General features: G+C 45.4%; 3 non-coding genes and 1 pseudogene across 3 annotated transcripts; 3 read left to right on the top strand and 1 right to left on the bottom strand.

Moving 5' to 3' along the window:
• LOC123860262 (thymidylate synthase-like) overlaps positions 1 to 18,354 on the top strand; it is a 62,284-nt pseudogene that overhangs the window by 29,239 nt on the left and 14,691 nt on the right.
• Positions 305 to 378, top strand: TRNAN-GUU (transfer RNA asparagine (anticodon GUU)). Its single transcript has one exon. It is a non-coding gene; the product is annotated as a tRNA-Asn (tRNA).
• TRNAV-CAC (transfer RNA valine (anticodon CAC)) lies at positions 3,192 to 3,264 on the bottom strand. The gene has a single exon. It is a non-coding gene; the product is annotated as a tRNA-Val (tRNA).
• On the top strand, positions 7,004 to 7,075 carry TRNAE-UUC (transfer RNA glutamic acid (anticodon UUC)). Its single transcript has one exon. It is a non-coding gene; the product is annotated as a tRNA-Glu (tRNA).

The raw sequence follows: 18,354 nt of genomic DNA on the forward strand, positions 1-18,354 counted from the left end.
CTTGGGCCCCTCTTGCCTCAGGCCCGGGGGATGACGGCCCTGGGTGTGTGTGTGGGGGGGGGGGGCGCTGGCATCTGAAGCGGGTATGGAACGAGGTGTGGGGAGGCTGTTCGGCTGGCTGCCCTTCTGCCTTTGGAATCGCCCAACGCACGGGTTTCAAACGCGACGAACACGCCGTATCAACTCCTCTCGGGTTTTCCGAGACTTTGGAGACTTAACGGCTGTCCTGCAAAGGTGGGTGGCTCCCCCTAGCGTTGAGTGCGTGTGCTTGCTCTCTGTTGGATGGTGACATGCGCCTCCACGAGTCTCTGTGGCGCAATCGGTTAGCGCGTTCGGCTGTTAACCGAAAGGTTGGTGGTTCGAGCCCACCCAGGGACGCGGTGCTATTTTTTTTAGAGTGTTACAGTGTCTACAGTTGTTTCTACCCTGTGCATCCTCTCACCTAAAGGGAGAGAAATGCCTCTATCACCCTGCGGTCCTTAAGTGTTTTGTGTACAAGAGAAGGACCTAAACCAAGATCGTCACGGATCCTCGGATCCTTGAAGAGCTGGAGGAAATCAGGTCACCAGGAATCCTCAAGAGTAGAATCATCATCGTTACCTTCTGAATTCCTTTTAACAATGAAGTTTCTTTGTGTTAGTATTTATTTAACCCTTTCCATATACTTTTGAAATTAAGTTGGTTTTATGCTATTAGTATTATAAGTAATACTGCAGTCAAATGCCTAACCAACTGAACCACCCAGGCACCCCTGTTATTTTTCTCTTAATTAAAAATTGTCCAGGCAAAGATTATAGTTAATTCAATTTAATATCACTCAAAGAATTTAACAATAGATCTTAAAATCTCAAAGGGAGCTGACACATAATACAGAAATATATGTTGGAATCATATATTAGATGATACCTAAAACATTTACTGAAAGTTGTGAGTGGAATAATTTTTTTAATTTTTAAAAATTTTTAAAAGATTTTTATTTATTTGAGAGAGAGAGAGTGAGAGAACAAAAGGGGAGAGGGTCAGAGGGAGAAGCAGACTCCCCGCTGAGCAGGGAGCCTGATGCGGGATCATGACCTGAGCTGAAGGCAGTTGCTTAGCCAACTGAGCCACCCAGGCGCCCCGTGAGTGGAATAATTAAGTCATGATGATTTCTACAATTTTAAAAACTTAATCTTCACTTAAAAGATATTATATGGTATATGTTAGGTATATGGTATTAATTTACCAGAACACATAATTTTAAATTATATAAAGTTAGTTATTGGAATTAAAGTTTGTCAATGACCAGTAAAACCAGGATAGGTAATTTAGGATGTTCAGTGTCATTAGGATTTTGAAGAGAAAATTAATCCAAGACTTGTACAAACTAGAATACTATGCTACCAATGTTTTCTAAATTGTTAGAAAATCAGGAAGACAATATAAAGTTTTTAGACCAAAATGATTAAATCAGTCTGATGCACACAAGGAGTTCTCTTTAGAAACATGACATGACATAAAACATTTTCTATGCCATAATATGTCGATTATTAAAATTCTTTTTAAATAAAGATTTATGTATTTGAGAGAGCAAGAGCATGGAGCAGGGGAAGGCGTAGAGGGAGAGAATCTCAAGCAGACTCCCCACTGAGCAGTGGAGCCCAACATGGGGCTCAATCTTATGACCCTGAAATCATGACCCTGGGATCATGACCCTGAGACCATGACCTGAGCCAAAATCAAGAGTCAGTTGCTGAACCGACTGAAGTACCCAGGCACCCCTCAATTACTAAAACTAATTTGTTAAAAGTATTTGAAATTCATCCTTACTATCATCTCGAATTTTTTCCCTTGTACCTAGCACTGAGACCACTAATTTATCCACAGCTAAACCTTTTTTCCCCTTCTGAGTTACAGAATCAGCAAGAAAGCAAATGCAAGTATAAAACCTCATCAATAGCATCCTTGGACATCCATGACCTCTGGGGTCATGAAAATTAAAGCTGTCACTACCCCACTTCAGGGAGAGACACAATTGAACACACACCAATCAGGATCTGTCTGCTTGGACTCAGACTGCCGCCAGGACTAGGTCAAGGCCAGGACAAGACATAATATCTCACCTCTCCCTGCTCTGGGAGATGCTTTGGACCCTCAGTCCAGGCCTCACTGGAGTTTAGAGATTCAGTGCAGAGGCTCTCCGAACCTGGACCTGGGGAAACCCTAACCCTAACCCTCAGGGGGTTAAAATTCCCCTTTGAGATTTTAAGAAGAGGCTTCTTCAGGCTGGGAAGTTGGGAAAAGAGTTTCCTGGACTTGGGTAGTGGCTGTGAAAGAGGGGAATGCTAGCCACTAGACTATCAGACCACGCTAGATCTCTGCTTTGGCCTTTGCAGTAAAAGTTAGATTTGCCAGAGGTACAGAGCAAAAGTGGGGGGCGATTCCCAGAGGCCCAAGGCTCCCAGCCCTTGCCCCGCTGCTCATCACCTCTCCCAGCCTCAGAGGCGCTTTGGGCTCTGAGGTCTGGCCCCAAGGTAACTGGCCTGTGCTACGTTCTAGTTGAGCTTTAGCCCTGTGTGTGGCAGAGCCAAGGCCACGCTCTCTGTCCGAGCCTCGGTCTCCTGGTGAGTGCGGGGCCGACTTGGCTCGCCGCGGGTGGGGTCCCTCTACTTCGGGACCCGCCAGCTAGCTCAGGGGCTCTCCTGATGCTGGCACCTGCGGGCTCCCTAGGAGGAGCCTGAAACTCTTCCTCTACGAGTCCCAGGCGCGGTTGGTTTTCCTTTGCTCTGTGGGGCAAACGCACCCGTTGCGCCGGCGTGCTGGGGTCGGGAAAGCCACGTGTGCCCCACAGGGGAGCCTGGGTTGGTGTTCAGAGGCACGGGGCCCGTCCGCCCGGGCAGCGGATTGAGGTACCAGGGGAGCAGCTTAGGGGCTTTCTGGAGGTAGAGGAAACCTGAAGTGGGCCTGGTGCCGGGAGCCCTTGGGGGCCTGACGAACTGGCTGTGCGCTGCTCTCCGCTGAGACTCGCCGCGGACGAGCGAGGCCGGGCTGTGAAGTGCCGAGCAGGCTTTCAGGAAGCAAGGCAACTGCAGTCTTGCTTTGTGTTTGCTTTTCTGAATGGAAAACGGGGCTGCGCCCGCCTCGGCCGCCTCGGCTCAAAGGCTCCTCCTTTCTGTTTTCACCAACAATAGAAGTGGGGGCAAAAGGGAAGCTGTTTCCGCCCGGTTTCGAACCGGGGACCTTTCGCGTGTGAGGCGAACGTGATAACCACTACACTACGGAAACGGGACGGGTGGCGGGCCTCGGGCCGGAACCCTGAACACCTTCGGTCGTGCCACCAACTTCTTTCCAAGCGCGAAAGGCCCCTGGGAGCCCCCGCGACGCCTCAGGGAAAGGGACCGCAGCCCCCGCGCGGCGCCGGCTTCGGCTTCCGCGTCTCCCCCCAGGAGGCGAAGACCCGGGGGCCCTCGGCAGTCTGGCTCCGGGATCCGCACCGAGCGCACGGGTTCCAGCTCCGGAACGACGGCCCCGGTGCAGAAGGCGCCCCGCCGACTCCCCAGCTCCCGGAGGCGGCCGGTCGGGGGCGTCTGAGCCCCCAGGCGCCCCCGCCGCCCGGCCGTGGGGTCACCCGCTCTCCCGGGCTGTCGGCGGCCCCTTTCACCGCGGGCGCGGTCGGTGCTCTCGGCTCGTGGCCGCGGCTCGGCGCCGGGAATCGTCCCAGGAACCGGAGGACGCGCCCTCCCCGGCCTCCCGCCTGCCCCGCCGCGCCTCACCCGCGCGCTCTTCCTTCGCGGGCGCTTGGGCTCTGCGCTTCTCCGCCGTCCTCTCGGCAGAGGAGGTCCTTCTGATTCCTGCCGCTGTCACTTATTCTAGTCGACTAATTTAAGTCCAACATTTTAATCATCCCTGTATGCTTTAGGCAGTATCATAGCAAAGGCTACGTGTTAGGACATTTGACTGTTTTAAAATATCGAACACCATACAGGCCAACTCACGATTCCTGGCCAGTACTGCATTCGTTTGAAGACCTGATAGAGTATACATCTATTTAGGACCCAGGGGGAGTCCACTCAAATTTCAGGATTGTTCGATTTCTCCCTAATTGGTTTTGAGACTCATTTTGAAGAGCAGTTTTTTTTTTTTTTTTTTAATTTAAATTTTAGTTAACATACAGTGCAGTACTGGTTTCTGGAGTAGATTTCAGTGAATCATGACTTACATAGAACCCCCAATGCTCATCACAAATGTCCTCTTTAAGACCCATCACCCATCTGGCTCATCCCCCATGCACCCATCAACCCTCAGTTCCTTCTCTGTCCTTAGGGTTTGTTTCCTCTCTTCTTTTGTCCCCCCTTCCCATATGTTCATCTGTTTTCTTTCTTAAATTCCACATATGAGTGAGATTATATGGTATTTGTCTTTCTCTGACTGACTTATTTAGTATAATACACATAGCTGCAAAGTTGCAAATGGCAAGATTTCGTTTTTTGATGGCTGAGTAATATTCCATTGTATTCTACATCTTTATCCATTCAACAATCCATGGACATTTGGGCTCTCTCCATTGTTTGGTTATTGTTGATAATGCTGCTATAAACATTGGGGTTCATGTACCCCTTTGAATCTGTATTTTTGTATCCTTTGGGTAAATACCTAATAGTGCAGTTGCTGGATCCTAGGGTAGTTCTATTTGTAACTTTCTGGGTAAACTCCAAACTGTTCTCCAGAGTGGCTGCACCAGTTTGCATTCCCACCAACAGTGCAGTAGGGTTCCCCTTTCTCCACATCCTCAGCAACACCTGTTGTTTCCTGTGTTGTTAATTTTAGCCATTCTGACACGTGTGAGGTGGTATCTCATCCTGGTTTTGATTTGTATTTCCCAGATAATCAGTGATGCTAAGCATCTTTTCATGTGTCTGTTAGCCATCTGGATGTTTTCTTTGGAAAAAAAAAGTCTATTCATGTCTTCTGCCCATTTCTTAACTGGATTATTTGTTTTTGGGGTGTTGAGTTTGAGAAGTTCTTTATAGACTTTGGATAATAACCCTTCATCAGATATGTCATTTGCAAATATCTTCTTCCAATCTGTAGGCTGCCTTTTAGTTTTGTTGATTGTTTCCTTCGCTGTGCAGAAACTTTATATCTTGATGAAGTCCCAATAGTTCATTTTTGCTTTTGTTTCCTTTGCCTCTGGCAATGTGTCTAGTAACGAGTTACCACTGCTGAGGTCAAAAAGGTTTCTGCCTGTATTCTCCTCGAGGATTTTGACGGTTTCCTGTCATTTGGGTCTTTCAACCATTTTGAATTTATTTTTGTGTATGGTATAAGAAAGTGGTCCCGTTTCATTCTTCTGCACATTGCTGTCCAGTTTTCCCAACACCATTTGTTGAAGAACAGTTTTGTTTTACCTTCTATAATGCCTGAAACTTCTTTTATTTGCCTTTTATAGTTTTCCTGTTCAACAGGTCACAGAGTGCAATTTTTAACTTAGGAGGGACAAAGAGGCGAAGGCGGTTTTCACAGAAAGCCTGTGTCTGGAGGGGTTCTCATTTTTACCTCAGAGCGAAGTGCCAACAGGCAGAAATACTGAGAAAGATTTTAATGCGCATGCTCTCTCTCTCTCTCGTTTTCCTTTAGAAGTAAAGCTTAAAACGTTTGGGGGAAGAAATGTGCCATTTTCTCCAGCAGTTGCTCCTCTTAGCCGATGGTTACTGAGTTTCCTTCACGCTCGAAGTCCAAGCGCTCCCACCCTGAGAAAGTGCGGGCAGCACACCCACTGGACACAAAGCCTCAGTGCTGCTCTGTCTTGTTCTGCTTTGCCTCAGAATGCAGTTGAGGATGTGACTGGACTGCATCATCTTCACCAGCGACCGGAGGGCTTAGCTCCAAAAGATGTGGCCTTCAAAGAAGCATTCCATCATGAAATTTCATTAGTATTTTCCCCCTTTCCTGCCCTCCAAATTCTATTCCCCCCCCTCCCCCCCCGGCAGAGGCGGTGGAGAGGATTCACCGTCTTTCGGTCGCGTCGGGGGACCCTTTGCGGTTGCGCGCGGACAGGAGAAAGGAGTAGTTGTCCCCTCCCCTACAGGAGCGGGAAGGGCAGTCAGCGCTCGAGGACCACAGGCTACCACACGCGCCCCACGCCGGGTTCCCGCACACCCAGTCGAGCGCTCGCTCCTTCGAGCTTCTGCGTAGGCCGCAACGGAAGGCGCGGGGGAGTCCAGACCCGGCGAGAGAAGCCGCGCTGAGGCGCCCCGGCCCTGACCTCCGGCCCTCGAGGGCGGGCCTGGAAGCGGGACAGAGCTTTCCCCGACCTCCCAAGAAAAAGCGCCAGGGCGCTCAATCCCACGATCCCGCGACTTCAGGGTGACGGAGCCAGTGTGCCTTGTATCGGCAGGGTCGTTTGCCGAAAGCGCGCAGCAAGGAGAAGCGTGGCTCCAAGGCCGCGGCCGACGAAAGAAGACGCACGAGCTTCTGACAGGGCGGCTGTGTGGCGGGAGAGAGGCCGGCGTCCAAGAGGACAGTTCGGCCCGAGCGTGCAGAGCATCGGCGGCGGTAGGGTGGAAGCGCAGGGCGGCGGGTCGTAGGGGGAAGGCCCCGGGTCCAGTTCGGGGCCGCCGAACCTTCCCGACAGCGGTCTCGGGCCGCGCCGCCTCGGTTGCTGCGTCCCCCGGAGTCCACTGGTGATGTTGGGGACCCCGGGGTCTCACGCCGGGCGCCTCCCCTCCCCCGTCCTCCCCGCGACGTCGTGTCCGCACGCGGCCCCCTCGCAAAGGCAGCTCTGAGCGGCGGCCGGGCCGGGCGACTGGTGCCGGCGCTCGTGGACCTGGCGGGCCTCGGGGCGGGACCTGTCCCGCCGAACTCTCGGTATTCCTGTGGGGCTCTTTTTATTGAGAGAGCAGGGAGGGAATGGCCTTAGGGGACAATTCCTGAGAGGGGTGTGGGTCACCCAGAAGAACGAGCAGACAGGAAACCGCTTAACGCAGAGGGTACTTGTATCTCTTAAAAATAACAGGCAAGCGGCTCCCTGGTGGTCTAGTGGCTAGGATTCGGCGCTTTCACCGCCGCGGCCCGGGTTCGATTCCCGGTCAGGGAATGTTGTTTTGCACTCAGTCCCTAAATGCCGAGGAGGTCAGGCCCCAGGGTCCGTAGGAACTCCCACGCCGGGAGAGGAGAGCTGGGTGAGCCCGAACAGAGACTCCTCTCACCTCAGAAACCTAAGGTTTCACTTTCAGAATCTCCATCTAAAGAGAACTTGGAACTTCCAGTCACTTCTTTAAAAAAAAAAAACAAACAAACCACAAACAACCAACACACTTTGAAACATACAGAACAAGTTGCAGTAGTGGTAACGTCCTGTATCCCTCAGCTAAGTGCACCAGTTAGCATTTGCCCACATTTACTTTCTCTCTCTCCATATAAATGTTTGAAAGTACCCTGCAGACATCTCAAGGTAACTGGCTGGGCCACTGTTGCTCCTTTCCTTGGGCGATGTCCATCAAAACCAGCCTCTGCAGGACCTTGCCTCCAAGGCCAGGGGAGGACATTGTCCTCTGGAGGAGGCCCCTCTTGTCCCTTCAGGAACCAGACCCCTGTTGCCTTCAGGCTGTTAGAGAAGCTTCAGGCAGGCCGAGTGTTACTTGCCTCTCCCAGATGGTGCAGGCCAGGTGTGCCCTGTGCTTGTAGGAACACGTTGAGGTTGTCATGCCCCCAGCACCACCTGCCCTCTGGACTCCTTCTGGTGGCTTTGGTAGGCAGTGGGTCCAGGGTCAGCCTGAGCTCTAGAACCCCCCACCCCAGGAGAGACCCTTCAGGGAGGTGCAGCTGCCCCCTTAGCTCCTGCCCTCCTGACTCTCCGTGCCCTGCAGGGATCTTAGAGGGTCCTGGCCCAGCAAAAAGTGAAGAATCCTTTCCTGTGGTGGGAGGATGAGGGCAGCAGGTGGAAAATTCTTCAACGGGAAGGGGGAAGTTTTCAAGAGCTTTCCAGAGTTGTCTGTGTTGATGCTGTCAGGTAGGTGGCTGTCCTGTGATGATGGTGCTTCGTCTTACCTTGTCCTGGCCTTGAGCTGGTCCTGGCTCCAGTCTGAGTCCAAGCCGACACAGGCAACTTGTAGTTTGTACTCAATTGTGCCTCTCCCCGAAGTGGGGTAGTGCCTGAGCTTCTATTTTCAGAATCCTAGAGGAGGATAAGGATGCTTTTGGTATTTTTTCCTTACATTTCTGTAGAGATCCTTGAGAAAATGGATACATGAAGGTCTTTCACATAAGTAGTTACTGCCTGCTTTCTCTCTGGATACTTTCTTGTAAGGAGAACCAACCAAGGGAAGAACATTCATTTGACTTAAGGATGCTTCTGTCTGTTATGCTTTCCTTAATTCTGAGAAAAATATCTCATTTGGTGACCTCTGGGTCAGCATAAATACACGCATACATATGCACATTTATACATATATACAAGGCAAGAAAATAGATGCTTGCAGGTATTGGAAAGCTAGAAATACAGTTGCACCCTTATAAAACATCATTATCTACATCAAAACAAATAATACAAAGTCAAAAGAGAAAGTAGAGCCAACATGGTAGTCTGTTTCCTGGACTTTGGCCCTGCACTTGGTAGTGGCCTGTGATATGAGTAATTAACACTTGGTCTCATGGCTGGTCTTCTGTCCAATTCAAGCATCTAATCAAGGACTGACTTGGGTGGAATGTTCACCATTTTAAGAAAGCCAAATGCCCTGAGACCTTCAGCCTTGGCTATGGAGCTGTTTAAAACATGAAGGCCTGATTAAAGTGTTTGACTTAAAATTTGATAAAAACAAAACAAAACAAAACAAAAAACAAAAAAACCACAAAGTGACAGAAGCCAAAGGGATCCTCTATTTCTGAAAGAAAGGCAAGGCAGAGTCATTGCAGCTTGATAGGAATGACCTGGCAGAGCAATGTAATGAAAGGGAAGAGAAAGACAGGGAGGGAAGGAGTCCCACTGCTCTTGGCTTGCAAGGAGCTCTCCCAAGCCTCAGAGCATGCAAGTCCCCCAGCTTCTGAAGCTTCCAGTAGCTCCAACGTCCAAAGGATAAAAACTTTCAAATTCTGTTTTGTTCCAAATTGGGAGTCCTGACTGAAATGTGGGTTTCCGAATCCAGGATGTGAAAATACTGGGCCCTTGCTTCCAGGGAAAGACAATATAGCCCCTAAGCGGGGGCCTCTGCAGTACTGAGCTCTCATTTGGCTGAAGCACTGCCTTAGTTCTTTCTGAAGACATTGCTTCTGGTTGAATTTTGCATATCACATGCCTTAAATTTGGACACAGCACAAAGCTCTGTATTCAGGAAGGGGTAGAGACACTAGAGTGGAGAGGTTGCCTCATATGTGAAAAATGAAACTAATAGGGCGCCTGGGTGGCTCAGTTGCTTAAGCGACTGCCTGCGGCTCAGGTCATGATCCTGGAGTCCCTGCATCGAGTCCCTGGATCAAGTCCCTGCATCAAGTCCCTGCATGGAGTCCCGCCCCGTCGCTGCTCGGCAGGGAGTCTGCTTCTCCCTCTGACCCTCCCCCCTCTCATGTGCTTGCTCTCTCTCATTCTCTCTTTCTCAAATAAATAAATAAACTCTTAAAAAAAAAAAAAGAAAAACGAAACTAATATAACACCCTATGTTAGTTATATTTGAATGAAAAAAGAAAAAAAATGTCCTTTCAGAAACTGGATAGAATATTTTTTTGAAAGACTTTAATGTGCTCTTTTCTGAAGAGTCTTGCTTGAAAATGCAAGAAATATAAAAGACATCATTTGCGTCCTTGGAGGACCCCAAAGGAACCCTGTAGATAGGTCTAAACTCACTGAAGTAAGCAAGAGTTGGAAACAAGTTTTGAGCACACCAAGCCTGCCTTCCAAGGAAGGATACACAGTTACAAAGCGCCAAATTCTGGCAATACAAGAAAACTACTTTGTAGACAAGTTTTACCTTTATTTCTAGAGCTCCAGATTAAAATATTTCAGTTACATCCACTAATACTCCACTGGTTCGTTAGAGATTGATTGATTGATTGATTGATTGAAGTGAGGGAGAGCTGGCCAGCACAAGGCGGACTGAGGGCTGGGGGGGAGGAGCAGAGGGAGAGGGAGAGAAAATCTTAAACAGACTCCACCCTGAGCGTGGAGCCTGAGTCAGGGCTGGATCCCATGATCCAGAGACTAAGACCTGAGTGGAAACCAAGAGTCAGCAGCCCAATGACTGCGTAACCCAAGCACCCCTAGGGCTTTTTGTTATCTGATTTAAACTTTTTTTTAAACTTATTTTATTTAAATTCAATTAGTTAACATATAGTGATCATTAGTTTCAGATGTAAAGTTCAGTAATTCATCAGTTGCATATAACAACCAGTTCTCATTACATCAAGTGCCTTCCTTAATGCCCATCACCCAGTTACCCCATCCCCCCACCCCCTCCCCTCCAGCAACTCTCAGTTTGTTCTCTATAGTTAAGAGTCTCTCATGGTTTTTCTCCCTCTCTGATTTCGTATTATTTATTTTCCCCTCCCTTCCACTATGATCCTGTTTTGTTTCTTAAATTCCACGTATGAATGAAACCATATAATTGTCTTTCTCTGATTGACTTATTTTGCTCAGCCTAATACCTTCCGGTTCCTTCCATGTTGATCTAAATGGTAAGATTTCATCCTTTTTGATGGCTGAGTAATATATATATATATACCATCTTCTTTATCCACTCATCTGTCGGTGGGCATCTGGGCTCTTTCCATAGTTTGACTATTATGGACATTGCTGCTATAAACATTGGGGTGCAGGTGCCCCTTCGGATCACTGCATTTGTATCTTTGGGGTAAATACCCAGTAGTGCAATTGCTGGGTCATAGGGTAGCTCTATTTTTAAATTCTTGAAAAACTGGTCAGTGCAAATGCCTGATCCAATATATGGGCAGGAGGGAGTAAGGTGTGTGTGTATGTAGGCACAAGAAAGTAACACGGTAGCAGAGATCCAATTTGCTGAAGTTCCCAGTCCTATTTCTTTGTGAGGTGCCATTGTTCTATTATATTTAACATTGTTGTGGTGACATTCTTGGTTAGAACTGAATTATAGTAAGTGAAGTGGTTCTAGAAGAACATACATTTATATAATCCAGAATTTGTTCTGGATTATCTGGAATTGGGTCTTAGACCTGATTAGATTTGAAGGTATTAAGGATCCTGATGTCAGGGGACATCATCAGTTTGTTGTAGGAATTCTCTGCCTTTACTGCCCGCAGTTCTTGGTCACGCCATTTCCAAGAATGAAGAGGTAGACCAGACAAAGAGTGGTGGGCAGCAAAGTAGTTTATTGAGCAAGAGTATAAAGCTCCTGGAGAGGGAGGGAGCCTGAGAGGGTTGCCTTCGGAGTTCCCAAGTTTAGGGGTTTTTATAAGCTCTTCTGCGGAACTATCTTAAGCAATCAGGGTGTGCTGAGTGGTGCCAATCAGGGCTCTGGTCATGTATCTGTCTGCCGATTAGGTTAATGTCTCTGTGCTGATAGTCTTTTTTGCTGACATCTGGGGACTTATGTCTTAACTGCCCCTTGCCTATGACATTGACAAATGCTTTGTGGTTAATTGACTTATTTTAGTACCTTTTGCAGAAGTCATTTTTTGCAAAGGTTGCAAAGCAGAATGCTGGTGTGGTCCTATCTAAGCTGTAAAACAGGATGTTAGTGCTGTTTTATTTTTGCTGTCCTGACTCCATATTTTCTTGTTGGGGACGCTGGCCCTGACTACCTAACTGTCCAACTAACCCCTAACAAGTTCATGGCATGCAGTAGCAAGACATTTACTCAAGAGGCTCTCACTGTTCACTTGCTTGGTTGACTGAAAACTTGCACTAAAAAGTGGCCTATTGTAAATGAAGTTCAAGTGCCAGAACCTCTTTGGTATATTACAGAGGAAAGTATGCAAAGGCTTAGGGAGATCAGGATGCTAGAGTGGATTTATCATGTAAGACAAGCTCATTCACCCTTATCTATATCCTCTAGAAAGATCAAGAATAACACTATTTTGAAGAAGGCTGTGGGAAGTACATTCAAGAAGGCTTTCTCTGCATCCTCCAAGGACTCTGTGGTGGCTGTTTTGGGAAGGACAGTGGGAACTGCTGCCATTGAACCGTGATCCCTGAAATTAATGGAGATAATAGGAGATGGAGTTGAGAGTGTCACGTGACAATTAATTCCCAAAGACAAGGTGATCACAGTTAATACAATGGATACCAGACCTGAAGAACTAATCAGAATGGCTCAGCACTCTTTGTTGTTAACTCATCAGTGTCCCTAGATCTGAAAGAGATGGGTAGTCTATTAGAGTTTTACTTGATCTGTAAAAGCAGAAACATTTTTGTTCTAGTGAACATAAGTCTGACTTGAATCACAATAGCCACACATCCTCATCAAATTCACAATAGTAGAGCCCTTTGAATGAAGGGAAGATAGGTTCCCTCAAAGAAAGCTGCTATTTATATGGCTAAAAATGAATACTCTCAGACCTTTAGTCAAATAGCATGTTCATGCTAGAGTGATCTGAGTAGAATGCTCTATTAGTAAAAGTTCACTTTATAACAGATTATTTGACAATTGTACCATAATAAATATTACTTGACCTTAGCTATTATTGGTTATGCTTAGTTGCTAAAAAATACTATATAAGGATTATCATTAGGGTTGATTATCAGTCAAATCAGAATGAGGCAAGTTTAGGGCGCCTGTGTGGCTCAGTTGTTAAGCGTCTGCTTTGACCTAAAGTCACAATCCCAGGGTCCTGGGATCAAGCCCCGCATCAGGCTCCCTGCTCAGTGGGAAGCCTGCTTCTCCCTCTCCCACTCCCCCTGCTTGTATTCCCTCTCTCTGTGAAATAAATAAATAAAGTCTTTAAAAAAAAAAGAATGAGGCAAGTTTAGAATTTGAACATTTATTTGACTGTCATGAGATTTACCTTTAGTAGGAAGCCAAAATAGAGTATCTAACTCTATTTAATTTAATATCTATTTGCATATTTAAGCAGAATTTAACAATTTTATAGGAGCATACATTGAAATTATTTATAACAACATTTGGTTTTTTTTTTTTAAAGATTTTACTTATTTATTTGACAGAGAGAGACACAACGAGAGAGGCAACACAAGCAGGGGGAGTGGGAGAGGGAGAAGCAGGCTCTCTGCTGAACAGGGAGCCCAATGTGGGGCTTGATCCCAGAACCCTGGGATCATGACCTGAGCCCAAGACAGATGCTTAAGGGCTGAGCCACCCAGGCACCCCAACATTTGGTATTTTTAATTTTAGTCATTCCAGATAGGTGTGGAGTGATATCTCATTGTGGTTTTAATTTGCCTTTACCTAATGGCTAGTGATGTTGAATGGCTTTTACATGTGCTTATTTGAAGTCTTTATATCCTTTCAGGTGAAATATCTGTTCTTATCTTTTTCCATTTTCTAATTGGGTTGTTTGTTATTTTACTACTGAGTTTTGAAATTCTTTTTATATTCTAGACACTAGTCCTTTGTGGATATATGATTTGCAAATATTTTCTCCTTGTCTTTTCATTCTCTTAACAAAGTCTATTGTAGGGGCGCCTGGGTGGCTCAGTCATTAGCGTCTGCCTTCGGCTCAGGTCATGGTCTCAGGGTCCTGGGATGGTGTCAGGGTCCTGGAATCAAGCTCCGTGTCGGGCTCCCTGCTCAGTGGGAAGCCTGCTTCTCCCTCTCCCACTCCCCCTGCTTGTTTTCCCTCTCTCGCTGTCTCTCTCTGTCAAATAAATAAATAAATAAATAAAATCTTAGGAAAAACAACAACAACAACAAAAAACCCCCAAAGTCTATTGTAGAGCATCGGTTTTTAGTTTTTATATGGTCCAATCTATCAATCTTTCCTTTTATGGATCATGCTTTTGGTGCCAAGATTAATAATTCTTTGCCTAGTCCTAAACCTTGAACATTTTCTCCTACTTTTCTATAAAAGTTTTATAATTTTACATTTTGCTTTTAAGCATGTGCTCTATCTTGAATTACTTTTGTTTAAGGTGTGAGGTTTAAGGCGAGGCACATTTTTTGCCAATAGATGTCCAATTGCTCCAGCATCATTTGTTGAAAAAGGCTATCCTTCCTCCATTGAATTGCTCTTGCACCTTTATAAAAAATCAGTTGGACATAATTGTGTGGGTCTATTTGTGAGTTCTCTATTCTGTTCCATTGATCTATCTTTCTATCCCTTCACCAATACCACACTGTATTGCTTACTATAACTTTATAACCCTATATAATAACCTACCTAATCAGCTAAAATGATTCCTCCCAGTTTTTTCTTCTTTTTCAAGACAATTTTAGCTATTTAGGAGTCTGTTATTTCCATATAAGTTTTATAATATGCCTATCTATATCTATAAAATATTTTGCTGGGATTTTGATAGGAATTACACTAAACCTATAGATCAGTTTGGGGAGAGTTGACATCGTTACTATCTTGAGATGTCCAATCATGAATACAGTATATCTCTCCATTTATTTAGGTTTTTAAAATTTCTTTCATCAGTATCTTATAATTTTCAGCATACAAATCCTTTATTTGCTTTCTTAGATTTATATCTAAGTATTTAATTTTCTTTGGAGCAATTTTAAATTGTATTGTTTTTAAATTTCAATTAAATTCAATTAAATAATTTCCATGTATTCTTTGTTAGTGTATAGAAATGCAGTTGATTTTTATTTATTTTTTTTGTGAGAGAGAGAGCATGAGCAAGCACAAGGGGGGGCAGAGGGGAGGAGGGGTGGAGGGGCAGAGGGAGAAGCATGCTCCCCACTGAGCAGGGAGCCCAATATGGGACTCTATCCCAGGACCCTGGGATCATGACCCGAGCCGAAGTCAGACGTTTAACCAACTGAGTCACCCAGGCATCTGAAATGCAGTTGATTTTTGTGTGTTGATCTCATATCCCACAATCTTGTTGAACTCATTTATTAGTTCTAGGTTTGTTTTTTCCTAGGAATTTTCTGTATAGACAGTTATGTCGTCTGCAAATAGGGACAGTTTTCTTTCTTTCTTATTAATCTATATGCCTTTTATTTCTTTATTCTTGCCTTAGTGCAGTGGCCAGAACTTGCAATATGATATTGAATAAAAGTCCTGAGAGCAGACATCATTTTCTTGTTCCTAATCTTTGGGGGAAAGTGATGAGATAACAAAAGGCAAGCTGAGGGTAAAGGGCAAACTGACACTCCACATACCACCTCCCCCTCTCAAGGTGGGAGTGGGATAGATGTGACATTTTTCAGCCACTCACAACTGCCCAAGAACAAAGGAAGGAAAAAGCAAATGGTCAACTGATAAAGATCACAGTCATACAGGACCTAAAACTCCATCAGTTTGTAACTGTCTTAATGATTTACAAGAAAAGCACAATCTTGAGAACAGTCAGACCTCCAGGAACCTATAGACTCAATTTCCTGGAGCCCTAATGTCACCTTCCCCCTCCATAGGATAAAAAACCCTATATAATCAGTTACTTCTCACACTTAAAATGCATCTTTCTCTGCCCAATGGGTCTTATCCCCGTGCATTAACAAAACCACCTTTTTGCATTGAAAACATCTCAAGAATTCTTACTTGACATTTCACTCTCGGACCCAAACACCAAATTATATCAGAAAGCATTCAGTATTTCACCACTAAGTATGTTAGCTGTAGGTTTTTTGGAAATGCTCTTTATTAAATTGAGGAAGTGCCTCTTTAGTCCTATTTATCCGAGAGTTTTATTCATGAATGGTATTGGATTTTATTGAATACTTGTTCTGCGTCAGTTGGTGTAATAGTATGTTGTGTCTTCTTTAGCCTGTTTGATGAAGTTTTAGAATGTAAGTGAGGTCCGGAGCCGACGACCAAGAAAGAATTCTTAAGACGTCTCTTGTGCAAAAAGGTGGTTTTATTAAAGCACGGGGACAGGACCCGTGGGCAGAAAGAGCTGCTGCCCTGTGGTCTTGAGGAGTGGCTGATTATATACTCAGGAGTTGGGGAGGTGAGGACAAAGGGGGTGTCCTGAAGGACTGTCATATGCTAAGGACTCTCTGGATACTGGAGGCCTGGTTATTGTCAAGCCAAGGCTATTCTCCCCTCTAATGAGGCACTAACAGGAAGACAGTTGGGACCTTCCTGCAGGGATGCTACATTCTTCCTATCACATGTCCTTGTCAATGGGCTTTAGGTTTAGAAGAAATTCAATTTTATTTACATTTCCTTCTGGAAGCTATTGCTAAGGTTTTTGTAAGTAAACTGAGGGAGACTCCTGTCCTGCAAAAGACTGTGATCTCTATCAGTTAACCATTTGTTTTTCCTTTAGGGCAGCCCAGAGTGCCTGAGGAATGTTACATATATCCCAAAGGGGGGGTGGTGGTTTGTAGGGTGCCAGCTTCTGCTTTGTCCTCAGCTTGCCTTCTGCTCCCTCATCATGTTGATACAGTGAATTATGTAGAGGCCGCTTTAGACAACAGACTTGAGCAATGGAAACTTGATTACGGCAAAAGGGCCCGCAGCAACCACCTGGCTGAATACAGACAGACCCATCTAACTAACAGACAGGTACTAACTAACCAATGGCCTACTTACAACTAGGCACAGTAACCATAAAGGGGAAAATTCCATTCGTCACCATACCTCCTCATCTTCCCTCTTTAAAAACAGTGGCCTTGTGGCAGATGGCCTCTCCTTTGCTGTCTTGCCCACGGCTCCCTGGTGGTATATTCAATAAATTTCTATCTCCTTTGTTCTGCCTTGGGTGAATCCACCGGCTTCCACCTGATCATCGCCCCACATCTGGGGGCTCCCATCTGATCAAAAGAGAGACACCACAAATTATATCAATTAATTTTTTAGTATTGAACCAACCTTGCACACTTGGAATAAATCCCACTTTGTCGTGATGTATAATTCTTTTTATACATTGCAGGATTCAATCTGCTCATATTTTGCTGCTGATTCAATCTGCTAATATTTTTGCATTTAAATTCATGAGGGCTATTGGTTTATAGTTTTCTTTTGTACTATCTTTGCCTGGTTTAGGTATCAGGGTAATATTAGCCTCATAAAATGAGTTGGAAGGTGCTCCTTTCTCTTGTATACTCCAGATTAGATTGTGGAAAATTAATGTACTTCTTTAAATGTTTCATAGACTTTTCCAGTGAAACCATCTGGGCCTGGAGATTTCTTTATTGGGAGTTATTCAACTACAAAATAAATTCTTCAATCTTTACAGGATTTTCAGATTGTCTATTTTATCTTGGTTGAGTTTTGCTAGTTATTGAGAAATTAGCCCAATGCTTCTAAATTTTTGAAGGTGTTTTTTGTTATTCATAACAAGCCTCAGGGCTGGTTGCCAGGGGAACTAATTGTGATTAGAAGGTTGGAACTTTCAGTCCTACCCTCCTACCCCTGGGGAGGGGAGAGGGACTGGAGGTTGAATCAATCACCCACAACCAATGATTTACTCAATCTTGCCTATGTAATGAAGCTTCCATCAAAAATCCCTGACCTACAGGGTTCAGCGAGCTTCCAAGGTGGTGAACACATGGAGGTGCTGGGAGAGTGGCAAGCCCAGAGAGGGCATGGAAGCTCTGCACCCCTTTCCACATACCTTGCCCTATGCGTCCCTTCCATCTGGTTGTTTCTGAGTTATATATATATATTTTTATAACAAACCAGTAACCTAGTAAGTAAACTGTTTTCTGTGAGACACTCTAGCAAGCTAATTGAACCCAAGGAAGGGGTTCTGGGAACCTCTGGTTTATAGCTGGTGGGAAGCACGGGTAATAACCTGGACTGGTGATTGGCATCTGAAATGGGAGGGAGGCAATCTGGTGGGACTGAACTCTTAACCTGTGGGATCTAACACTATCTCCAGGTAGACAGTGTCAGAATTGAGTTACATTGTAGGACACCTAAGTGGTGTTGCAGAGTTACTTGATGTATGGAAAATTCATATAGCTGGTGTCAGAAGTGAAGTAATGTTGTAATACTAAGGCTAGAGGAGAGAAACCAGGGATGTTTTTCTTTTACAACAAGTTCACTGGGGGTAAGTTACTCTCCTAGTTTTCACTGCTTCACTCAGGATGCTCTTTGAGGAGTCTGATGATGATATAGGCATTCTTCAGTGTCCCCTGATTTTTTGAACCCAGCCCAAAGAACATCTTTAGTCTCTCTACCATTGGCTACCACATGCTCTGCCATTATCTTGACTTTCTTCGGATAATTTTCACCCTCCAAACTTGCTGACTTTCTTCCACTTGTTCTCTTAGTTCTGGACTCTCAGGGTATTGGCTCAGCTCAGGTTCTTAGAGGAAACACACACAGTAGAAG

The sequence above is a fragment of the Mirounga angustirostris genome, unplaced genomic scaffold (assembly GCF_029215605.1).
Source record: "Mirounga angustirostris isolate CCGP_5_RB_7025 unplaced genomic scaffold, mMirAng1.0.hap1 SCAF_4, whole genome shotgun sequence".
Taxonomy (NCBI): Eukaryota; Metazoa; Chordata; class Mammalia; order Carnivora; family Phocidae; genus Mirounga; species Mirounga angustirostris.